Source organism: Heptranchias perlo, unplaced genomic scaffold (assembly GCF_035084215.1).
Source record: "Heptranchias perlo isolate sHepPer1 unplaced genomic scaffold, sHepPer1.hap1 HAP1_SCAFFOLD_44, whole genome shotgun sequence".
Taxonomy (NCBI): Eukaryota; Metazoa; Chordata; class Chondrichthyes; order Hexanchiformes; family Hexanchidae; genus Heptranchias; species Heptranchias perlo.
In genome coordinates this window covers 8,986,976-8,998,188 of record NW_027139453.1, presented here as the reverse complement: position 1 = coordinate 8,998,188, position 11,213 = coordinate 8,986,976, and positions in this window count along the sequence as shown.

Below are 11,213 nucleotides of genomic sequence, written 5' to 3'. Positions count from 1 at the left end.
TGGAGAGTATTCCATCACAGTCCTGATTTGTGCTTTGTAGATGGTGGAAAGGCTTTGGGGAGTCAGGAGATGAATCATTCACCGCTGAACACGTAGCCTCTGACCCGCTCTTGTAGCCACAGTGTTTATGTGACCGGCCAGGTTAAGTTTCTGGTCAATGGTGACAACGAGGCTGTTGACGGTGGGGGATTCGGCGATGGTAATGCCATTGAATGTCAAGGGGATGTGATTGGACTCTCTCTTGTTGGAGATGGCCATGGACTGGCACTTGTCTGGCGCAAATATTACTTGCCACTTATCAGCCCAAACCTGTAGGTGGTTGATGTTTTTTTATTAATGCGCTGCGGGAGGAAGAAATGTGTAATCAAGAGGAGGACGATTGGGAGAGGACAGGTGGGGAGTCGACGACTTTTGTTGGTGGCTTGGGAGGTGTTGTTGAGTTTACTGATATCACTCATTAATAACGTGAGCACGCAGAGTTCTGGCAGACAGAGCCTGTGCACCTTATTGCGTCCTTGCCTCTTCCTCCACTCCCTTCACTTCCTCCTCTTCCTACTCTCCCTCCTCTGTCTGCTGCTCAGGTTCTCACCGGACAGGCAGTGATCAGGGACGTTCCCTTATAAGGGCGAAGTTATGCAGCGTGCAACGACGAATCATGTCACCCACTCAGTGGAGTGCTCCTCCAGAATGGACCAGCCAGCGGAAGCATTGCTTTCGGACACCTACGGTGTGTTCGATGGCGTTTTGTGTGGCTGCATGTCTCCCTATGTAGGCCTGCTCTGCTTGTATGCGTGTGTTCCTGACCGGAGTCATGAGCCATCTCATGAAAGGATAGATTTGGTTACCCAATAACTAGACTTTGACCTGCCATGCTGGTTGGACTGCGGCATAATGAAGGCGTCATGACTGCTGCCAGGGTCGCAGGCATTTACCTGTATGATGCATTGCGTGTGGTCGCACACCAGGTGTATATTGAAGGAGTGGAACCCCTTTCTGTTCATGAAGATGCCGAGTTCATATTTGGAACACACATGGTAATATGCTTGCAGTCAATGGCACCATGGGGAAGCAATGCGAGCAGTGCCTCGTATTCGCTCATTCTGCTTCTCTCTGTCAAGATGGAATGTGATGAACCTTTTACGCAGCTCGTATAGTGCCTCAGTGACCTCTGTTATCCAGCAGTGCACTGCAAACTGTGAGATGATGCTCACATCGCCAGCAGAGGCCTGAAAGGATCCAGAGCCGTAAGATTTCAGCGCCATGATTAACTTCACCGCCACAGGCAATGCTGTCCTTGCCCTGCTCTGAGGCCGCACTTGTGGCTGCAACAGTTGACAAATCTCCTTCACGAACTCTTTCGTGAACTGCAGCCATCGGATGCACTGACCTCCGCGTATATTGAGGTAAGAGTATTGTTCCCTGAAGGCCCTCATGAGTTACAGCATCCTGCTCAGTGCCCTACACCTCCTCCTCCTCCTCCCTCTGCTCACAGCTTGACCTGCTCTGCGTGACCTCTCTGCGTGCTTCCAGTCGTCTTCTCTGGCCAGCGGGAGCCCCAGCAGGTCACCCATGGCTGCCAGGAATCTTGTTCAGCTCACTGTTGTAAATGACACCAACAATGTAATACCTGCCAAAGCGCTCTTTATATACCGTAGCAACTCTATTCAAGTATAGGAAGCTTCAAAAGACAAGTACAATTCTATCAACAGCCAAAAACAATCATCCAGCTTCAATACTGACAGACTGCGGGTCTCATAGTTTCTGTTGTACCATATAATTATTAAAATCATATATTGGGCTTTCCATCTGTGTAATATTTGATTAAATTCATGTTTTGATGTCATATTCGTTGAGTTTAACGTTGTTAACCGAATCTGATTGTTCAGTGACCGGAATTAATGTCAGTCTCCATGGGCCGGAATTGTCTCACTGGAATGTTTTCCTGTGCTATAAATAAGCGAGTACTTTCAATGTGTTATCCCATAGTGTCAGTGGGAGCATCACCTCCGGCACTAACAGGGATCAGTGGCTCTACAGAGTGGGAGAGAATAGATCGGAACCTGGGAACAATAGATTGGAATGATACAGCAATGGGTCGGAATCTTAGAACAATAGATTGGGACAGTCCATTCTGGATATTTCAATATCTGTATGTATATTATGGTTCAATGTCATTGGATGGGCGGACATATTTTATGCTTCGGAGTATACAACTAATATACTACCCGCTCCTCGCTGCTGTCGGTGTTCCTGGTAAGTCTCTATATGCAGCTATTAATTCTATAAACCATGTTCCAATGTATTACTGTTCTTATTATTTACCATCCCCGCCTCGCTGCTGTCGTTGTTCCTGGTAAGTCTCCATATCCAACTATTAATTCTATAAACCATGTTCCACTGTATTACTCTTCTTGTCATCCCCTCTGCCGTTCTCTCTGCTGTTCGAGTTTCCGGTTAGCCCCTAGATCCACCGTAAAAATGAAAGGGTTAACGTGGGATCGGAAATATAGCGATAGGGGGAACATGGATGGGAAATATATTTATTGGGGTTTTCCAGGTGTGTGGATTAATTTACAATGGGTCCCTGGGAGTGAGTTTGTATGTTCAGGGAGCCATAGCATGAGCCTGTTTTATGGGGCCCTTGGGGTGTGTCAGTATTTACTGGGAGGTCCAGAGATGATACTAATATTTACAGGGAGTCGAGGAACGATAGTAAAATTTGCAGGGGTTCCAGAGATGGTACTAATATTTACATGGGATCCAGAGGCAGTAATATTTACAATGGATCTGAAGGTGGGACTAATTTTTACAGCGGGATCCAGGGAGGCAGCTAATATTTACAGGGGAACCAGCGATGGTACTAATATTTACAAGGGGATCCAGATACTGTACTAATATTTACAGAGGAACCAGATACGGTACTAAGATTTACAGAGGATTCCAGAAACAGTACTAACAAATACAGGGGATCCAGTGACAGTACTAATATTTACAGTGGATCCGGAGGTTGCACTAATATTTACAGGAGGAACCAGGGAGGCAACTAATATCTACAGGAGAACCAGAGATGGTACTTATATTTACAGTGGATCCAGATACTGTATTAATATTTACGAGAGCTCCGGATACTGTACTAAAATGTACAGGGGATCCAGAGATTGTACCAATATTTACGTGAGATCCAGAGACTGTACTAATATTTACAGGGGATCCAGAGATTGTACTAGTATTTACAGGGGATCCAGAGACTGTTCCAGTATTTACAGGGATCCAGAGACTTTACTAATATTTATAGGGGATCCAGAGGGATCCAGTATTTATAAGTGGTTCCAGATAATTTATTATTGTTTACAGAGGGTCCCAACTTGATCCAAAATTTCCATCTTTATTTCCATTCCTTACAGTTAATTTATTGACAATTGTGATCCTATCTCGTGGGAAGTGCGGTCTCTCCAAATGTGTCACTCGCTACCTGGTGTCCATGGCAGCGGCGGATCTACTGGTCGTTATATTCGATCTGATATTAAGGCAGATTCCCATTGTTTATCGTTCACATTTCCCTTTTCTATACCACCTTCCCTTGTGTAATATCCACGCCGTCCTGCTTTATGCAGTCACAGACTGTTCTGTCTGGTTCACCGTGATTTTCACCTTCGATCGATTTGTGGCCATTTGTTGCCAGTAGTTGAAAACTAAATTTTGCACAGAGAAAACGGCGGCTGTGGTTCTGGGAACAGTGAGTGTGCTGAGCTGTTTGAAGAATACTTTATGGTTCTTCATGTTTGAAGGTCCATATAAGCTTTCCAATACCCCTTGGTTTTGTTTTCCAGTGACGGGTGTTTCAACATCACCCGTAAGGGCAGTGATCGAACTCTTTCATTATTTCCTCAACCCGTGTGTCCCATTTATTCTGATTCTGTTGCTCAATGTTTTAACAGTCAGACACATTTTAGTGGCCAGCAGAGCCCGCAGGAGACTCCGGGGTCACAGCAGTGGGGAGACTCCCAGAGACCCAGAGATGGAGATTCGCAGGAAATCAATGATTTTACTGTTTGTTATTTCAGGAAACTTTATCGTGTTATGGGTGGTGTTTATGTTGTCTTCCATTAATCGACGATTGTTGTATTTGGCGCGAACTTCTGTAATTCTAAATCCACTTGTACAAGAACTGGGATTTATGCTCCAGCTCCTGAGTTGCTGCACAAATACCTGTATTTATGCCGTGACGCAGGCTAAATTCAGAGAGCAGTTGAAGAACGTGGTGAAACATCCCTTTACTGTAATTGCTAAGTTCATTAAATAGTGAGAAGATCAGAAGACTGAAGAGGGAGTTCTGTGTCATTAAGATAGGCTGCGGTGCTGCAAACACTGGGTGTTTATGTAATCGCTGAAACGTTTATAACCTGAGGCTATTGATAGACTCATTTTACAGAGATGTCAAAGTGTGTATCACGTGCAAGGACAAGTTGTGAAATAATATGTGGTCAATAATTGCACCAAATGTTTCACCATATGGGAGAAATTAAAAGGTAATTGAGAAAACAGCAATACCAGCTGACGGTGATCAGTGTGTGAATGGGGCGGGGGAAGAGGAGATCCCAGGACTGTAGGTGTCAGTGATCAGTGTGTTAATGGGGCTGGAGGTAAAGGAGATCCCAGCACTGTAGGTGTCGGTGATCAGTATGTGAATGCGCGGGATGTAGAGGAGATCCTGTGACTGTACGTGTCGGTGATCAGTGTGTTAATGGGGCGGGAGGAAGAGGAGATCTCTGGACTGTAGGTGTCGGTGATCAGTGTGTTAATGGGGCGGGAGGTAGAGGAGATCCCAGGACTGTAGGTGTCGGTGATCAGTGTGTTAATGGGGAGGGAGGTAGAGGAGATCTCTGGACTGTAGGTGACGGTGATCAGTGTGTTAATGGGGAGGGAGGTAGAGGAGATCCCAGGACTGTAGGTGTCGGTGATCAGTGTGTTAATGGGGAGGGAGGTAGATGAGATCCCAGGACTGTAGGTGTCGGTGATCAGTGTGTGAATGGGGCGGGAGGTAGATGAGATCCCAAGACTGTACGTGTCGCTGATCAGTGTGTGAATAGGGCGGGAGGTAGAGGAGATCCCAGGACTGTAGGTGTCGCTGATCAGTGTGTTAATGGGGTGGAAGCAACATAGAAAAATAGAAAATAGGAGCAGGAGTGGGCTATTCTGCCTTTCCTGCTCCGCCTTTCAATATGATCATGGCTGATCTCAATATCTATCTCAATACCATATTCCCGTTCTCTCCCCATACCCCTCGATGCCTTTTGTGTCCAGATATCTATTTAGCTCATTCTTAAATATATTCAATGACTTTGCCTCCGCAGCTTTCAGTGCTAAATAATTCCACAGGTTCTCCACCCTCTCAGTGAAGAAATTTCTCCTCATATCAGTCCTAAATATTCTACCCCTTACCCCGCGACTGTGACCCCTCCTTCTGAACCCCCAGCCAGGGGAACCATCCTCCCTGCATCAAGTCTGTCTCGCCCTGTCAGAATTTTATATGTTTCAATTAGATCCCCTTTAATTCTTCTAAACCCGAGTGAATACAGGCCGAGTGTACCAAATGTCTCCTCATATGACAGTCCTGCCATCCCACGAATCAGTCTGGTGAACTTTCGCTGCATTCCCTCGATGGCAAATACATCCCTTCTGAGGAAAGGAGACCAAAACTGCACACAATGCTCCAGGTGTCGTCTCACCAAGGCCCTGTATAACTGCAGTATGACATCCTTGCTCCTATATTCAAATCCTCTTGCAATAAAGGACAACATACCATTTGCCTTCCTAACTGCTTGCTGCACCTGCATGTTTGCATTCAGTGACTGGTGTACAAGGACACCTTCATCCCTTTGTATATCAACATTTTCCAATCTATCACCATTTAAATACTACTCTGCCTTTCTGTTTTCCTTCCTTCAGATTTATCCACATTATACTGCATCTGCCATGTATTTGCCCACTCACTCAACTTGTCTAAATCGCCTTGAAGCCTTTTTGCATCCTCCTCAAACTCTCGATCCCACCTAGTTTTTTGTCGTCAGCAAACTTGGAAACATTATATTTGGCTCCCTCATCCAAATCATTGATACATATTGTTAACAACTCGGGCCCAAGCACTGATTCATGAGGAACCCCACTAGTCAGTGCTTGCCACTCCGAAAAACACCCATTTATTCCTACTCTCTGTTCCTGTCTGTTTTCAATGCATGCCAATATATTACCACTAATCCCACGTGCTTTAATTTTACACAATAATCTCTTATGTGGGACGTTATCAACGGTCTTCTGGAAATCCAAATAAAGCACGTCCACTGGTTCTCCCTTACCTATTCTACCTGTTACTTCATCAAAAAAACTCCAGAAGGTTTGCAAACATGACTTCCCTTTCATAAATCCATGTTGACTTTGTCTAATCCGGTTGATATTTTCTAATTGTCCTGTTATCCTTTATAATAGACTCTAGCATTTTACCTACTACTGACGTTAGAATAACTGGTCTGTATTTCCAAGTTTTCTCTCCCCCTCCTTTTTTAAATAGTGGGGTTACATTTGCCACCCTCCAATCTGCAGGAACTGTTCCATAATCTAAAGAATTTTCGAAGATGACAAGTGATACATCCATTATTTCCATGGCTACCTCTTTTATTACTCTGGGATGAAAATTATCAGACACTGTGGATTTATTTGCTTCGAGTCCCATTAATTTCTCCAGCACTATTTTTCTACTACTAATAATTTCCTTTAATTCCTCCTTTTCACAAATCCCTTGGTTCCCTTGCATTTCTGGGAAGTTATTTGTGTCCTCTTCCGTGAAGAAAGAACCAAAGTATATGTTTAATTACTGTGCCATTTCCTTGCTCCCCATTATAATTTCTCCCATTTCTGACTTTAAGAGATCTACATTTGTCTTCACTAAACGTTTTCTTTTTTTACATACTGTGATCAATGTGTTAATGGGGCGGGGGAGTGGAGCAGACTTCAGGACTGTAGGTGTCGGGATTCAGTGTGTTAATGGGTCGGGAGGCAAAGGAGATCTGAGGACTGCAGGTGTCGGTAATCAGTGTGTTAATGGGGCGGGAGGTAGAGGAGATCCCAGGACTGTAGGTGTCGGTGAACAGTGTGTTATTGGGACGGGAGGTAGAGGAGATCCGAGGACTGTAGGTGTCGGTAATCAGTGTGTCAATGGGGCGGGAGGTAGAGGAGATCCCAGGACTGTAGGTGTCGGTGAACAGTGTGTTATTGGGACGGGAGGTAGAGGAGATCCGAGGACTGTAGGTGTCGGTAATCAGTGTGTTAATGGGGCGGGAGGTAGAGGAGATCCGAGGACTGTCGGTGTCGGTGATCAGTGTGTTCATGCGGCGGGAGGTAGAGGAGATCCGAGGACTGTCGGTGTCGGAGATCAGTGTGTTCATGCGGCGGGAGGTGGAGGAGATCTCAGGACTGTCCGTGTCGTGGATCAGTGTGTTAATGGGGCGGGGTTTAGAGGTGATGACTCGACTGTAGGTCACAGAATAATGAAATCTTAGATTCCAACAGCAGAGATATAGGCCATTCGGCTCGTCGTGCCTGTGCCTGTTCATTGAAAGAGCTGTCAATTTTACAACCCTCACCCAGAAATTTAGTCGGCTTCAACTACATGTCCAATTTGCTTTTCAAACATCCACCGGCAACTGTTTCCATCGCCATTTCAGCTGGTGAAAAAAATCTCCTCTTTTCCCCTCTAGTTCTTCTGTCAATTATTTGAAATCAGTGACATTTTGTTAATGACCAACTTACCAGAGGAAACAGCGTCTCCCTACTTGCTCTATCAAGACCCTTCATCACTTTGAATGCCTTTGTTCGGTCTCCCCTTTAATCTTCTCTGCTCCAAGGAGATCAATCCCAACTTCTCCAGTCTCTCCACATAACTGCACTCTCTCATCCCTGCTATCATCCTGGTAATCCTCCTCCGAACTCTCTCCTTCCTAAAGTGAGGTGCCCAGAATTGGACACAATACTGCAACTAAGGCCTAACCAGTGATTTGTAAAGGTTTAGCTTGAGGTCCTTGTTTTTGTCCTCCATGCCGCTAGTTACAAAGCCAAATATCCCATACGCTTTCTTAACTGCCTTATCAACTTACCCTGCCACCTTCAAAGATTTGTGAATACCCCCTCCCCCCCGGTCCCTCTGCTCTTGCTTCCCCTCAAAATAGGCCCATTTAGATTGTACTGCCTCTCCATTTTGTTCCTCCCAAATTGCTTCACTTCTCACTCATTAAATTGCATCTGCCATGTGTCTGCCCATTTCCCCAGTCTGCCTATGTCATCCTGATGTCTGCTACTATCCTCCTCACTATTTATTACGTTGCCAGGTGTTGTATTACAAGCAAACTACGAAATTGCACTACTGAAGCACAAGTGCACGTTATTTCTATATAACAAGAAAAGCAATTTTTCGAATACCGAAGTTTGGGGGACCCCACTGCTTCTCTCCAGTCAGATAAACATCCGTTCACCGCTACTCTCTGCACTCTATCCCTCAGCCAAATATGTATTCAAGTTACCAAGTCCCTTTAATCCCATGCACTTCTATTTTCCGAATCTGTTCAAAGTTTGCAGAAGATACCAAAGTCGGAAATTTAACAATCAATGTGGAGCATAGTGACAGATTCAGGAGGACATAGACAGACTGGTGAAATGAGCAGACACATGGCAGATGAAATTTAACATAGAAAAGTGTGAAGTGTTAAATTTTGGTCAGGAGAATGAGGAGAGTCAATGGACACTAAATGGGACAATTTTAAAGGGTGTGCAGGAACAGAGACCTGGAGGAGACCTGAAGCCCCGACAACTCTTTGATCCCATTCACTGGTATCCTGAAGCCCCGCCTACTGTTCGTTCCCGGTCAATGAGAACCTGAAGCCCCGCCCACTCTTTTGTTCCCAGTCACTGGGACCCAGAGGCCCCGCCTACTGTTCGTTCCCGGTCACTGGGACCCTGACGCCCCACCCACTCTTTGTTCCCGGTCACTGGGACCCTGACGCCCCACCCACTCTTTGTTCCCGGTCACTGGGACCCTGAAGCCCCGCCCACTCCTTCTTCCCGGTCACTGGGACCCTGAAGCCCCTCCCACTCTTTGTTCCCGGTCACTGTGACGCTGAAGCCCCGCCCACTCTTTGTTCCCTGTCACTGGAACCCAGTAGCCCCACCCTCTATTTTACTCCTGTACCAAGATGGCCGCGCACGCGCCATAATTCCACCATGACTATCTCTCGCACGATGGCGGCCATTCACACTGGTAATCGGGGCGGCCGCCGGACCGACCTGTCACCGAAGTGCAAACACGGGGCCTTTTTACTCTTATTTGTGTCCTCTAGCCGCCACCACGTGTTTGCAAAGCTTCCCCACCCACGCACCCATAGATCCAATTCCTCCCTGGTCTCCCACCGGCCTCCGGCTCGCCTGTTTCCACCACTCGCACTGCGCATGCTCAGAGCACAGTCCGTTCCTGCCCCTGCGCAATGGTCACTTGCCGTCATTGATCGGGTACATTCCGACCTGCGGGGGATTCTGGGGAAATACCCTGCCATTGCAAGCCGGAATTGGTGAACAGAAAATTAATTATTGTCATCCCATCGAGGTTGGCGCAAGGGAGGCAACAAACAAAATAAACAAATAAATAATACAGAAACCCGAGTGCTCGGGCACTCCCCCATGTAGCGAAATTAACTTGCCGCCACCTTTCAGTTACGATATCGCACCCCAGGCCCGCACCGCCCAGTCTGGTTTAATTGCTAAATGTTCTCAAACTCGAATTCAGACCTGTCATTCTCAGGGAAACTTAGGAGGTCACATTTTTTCTGTCCCCTACCCGAGAGTCAGTTAATAAGCTGGTCACAATTTTTGTAAAGGTGGAAAGAGGATAAAAATGCCACGAGCGATGCCTCAAAAGACAAGGAACCATTTAAACTGTGACACCACACCTCGGGCCACTTACACTGGGACAGCAAATCCCGGGACCACTTACACTGGGACACCAAATCCCGGGACCACTTACACTGGGACCCCAAATTAAGGGACAACTTACATTGGGACTCCAAATACATGGACTACTTACACTGGGACATCAAATCCAGCGACAAATTACACTGGGACACCAAATTAACGGACCATTTACACTGAGACACCAAATACATGGACCACATATACTGGGACACCAAATCCAGGGACTAGTTACACTGGGACACCAAATCCAGGGACTAGTTACACTGGGACACCAAATCCAGGGACTACTTACACTGGGAAACCAAATACAGGGACCACTTACACTGAGACACCAAATCCAGGGACTACTTACACTGGGACACCAAATACAGGGACCACTTACACTGAGACACCAAATCCAGGGACTATTTACACTGGGACACCAAATACAGGGACCACTTACACTGGGACACCAAATCCGGGGACTACTCACACTGGGACATCAAATCCAGCGACAACTTACACTGGGACACCAAATTAAGGGACCATTTACACTGAAACACCAAATACAGGGACCACTTACACTGGGACACCAAGTACAGGGGACACTTATATGATGACTTCCTTTTGAATCCATTTTTTGCAGTGCCTCTATATCTTTTTTATAATATTGAGACCAAAACTGTTCACAGTACACCAAGATTTGTCTAATCAAGGTTCTATAGAAGTTGAACATAACTTCTCTGCTTTTCAATACTTTGCTGCAGAAATGAACCTCAGTGCTTGGTTTGCTATTTTGTGGACTTTTCAACCTGCGTCACTACTTTTAGTGATTTGTGTATCTGTGCCCCTGGAACCCATTACTCTTCTACCCCATTTAGACTTAGTATCCAAGCATTATGTGGCCTCCTTGTTCTTGCTACCAAAATACTCCACTTCACCCTCATCTTTGTAAAATTCCTTTGCAATTCCATTCCCATTCTGCAAGTTTATTCATGTCTTCTTGTATTTGCCTTAGTTTTCATCAGTATTAACTATACCCACCCCTCCCCCCTCCAAACTGGTGTCATCTGTAAATTTTGCAATTGTACATCCAATTCCCGAGTCCAAATCGTTGATGAAAATTGTGAACAGTGGTCCCAGCACCGATCATTGTGGAACACCACTTTCCACCTTTTACCAGTCTGAGTCGCTACCCTTACCCCCAGCTGTCTGTTTCA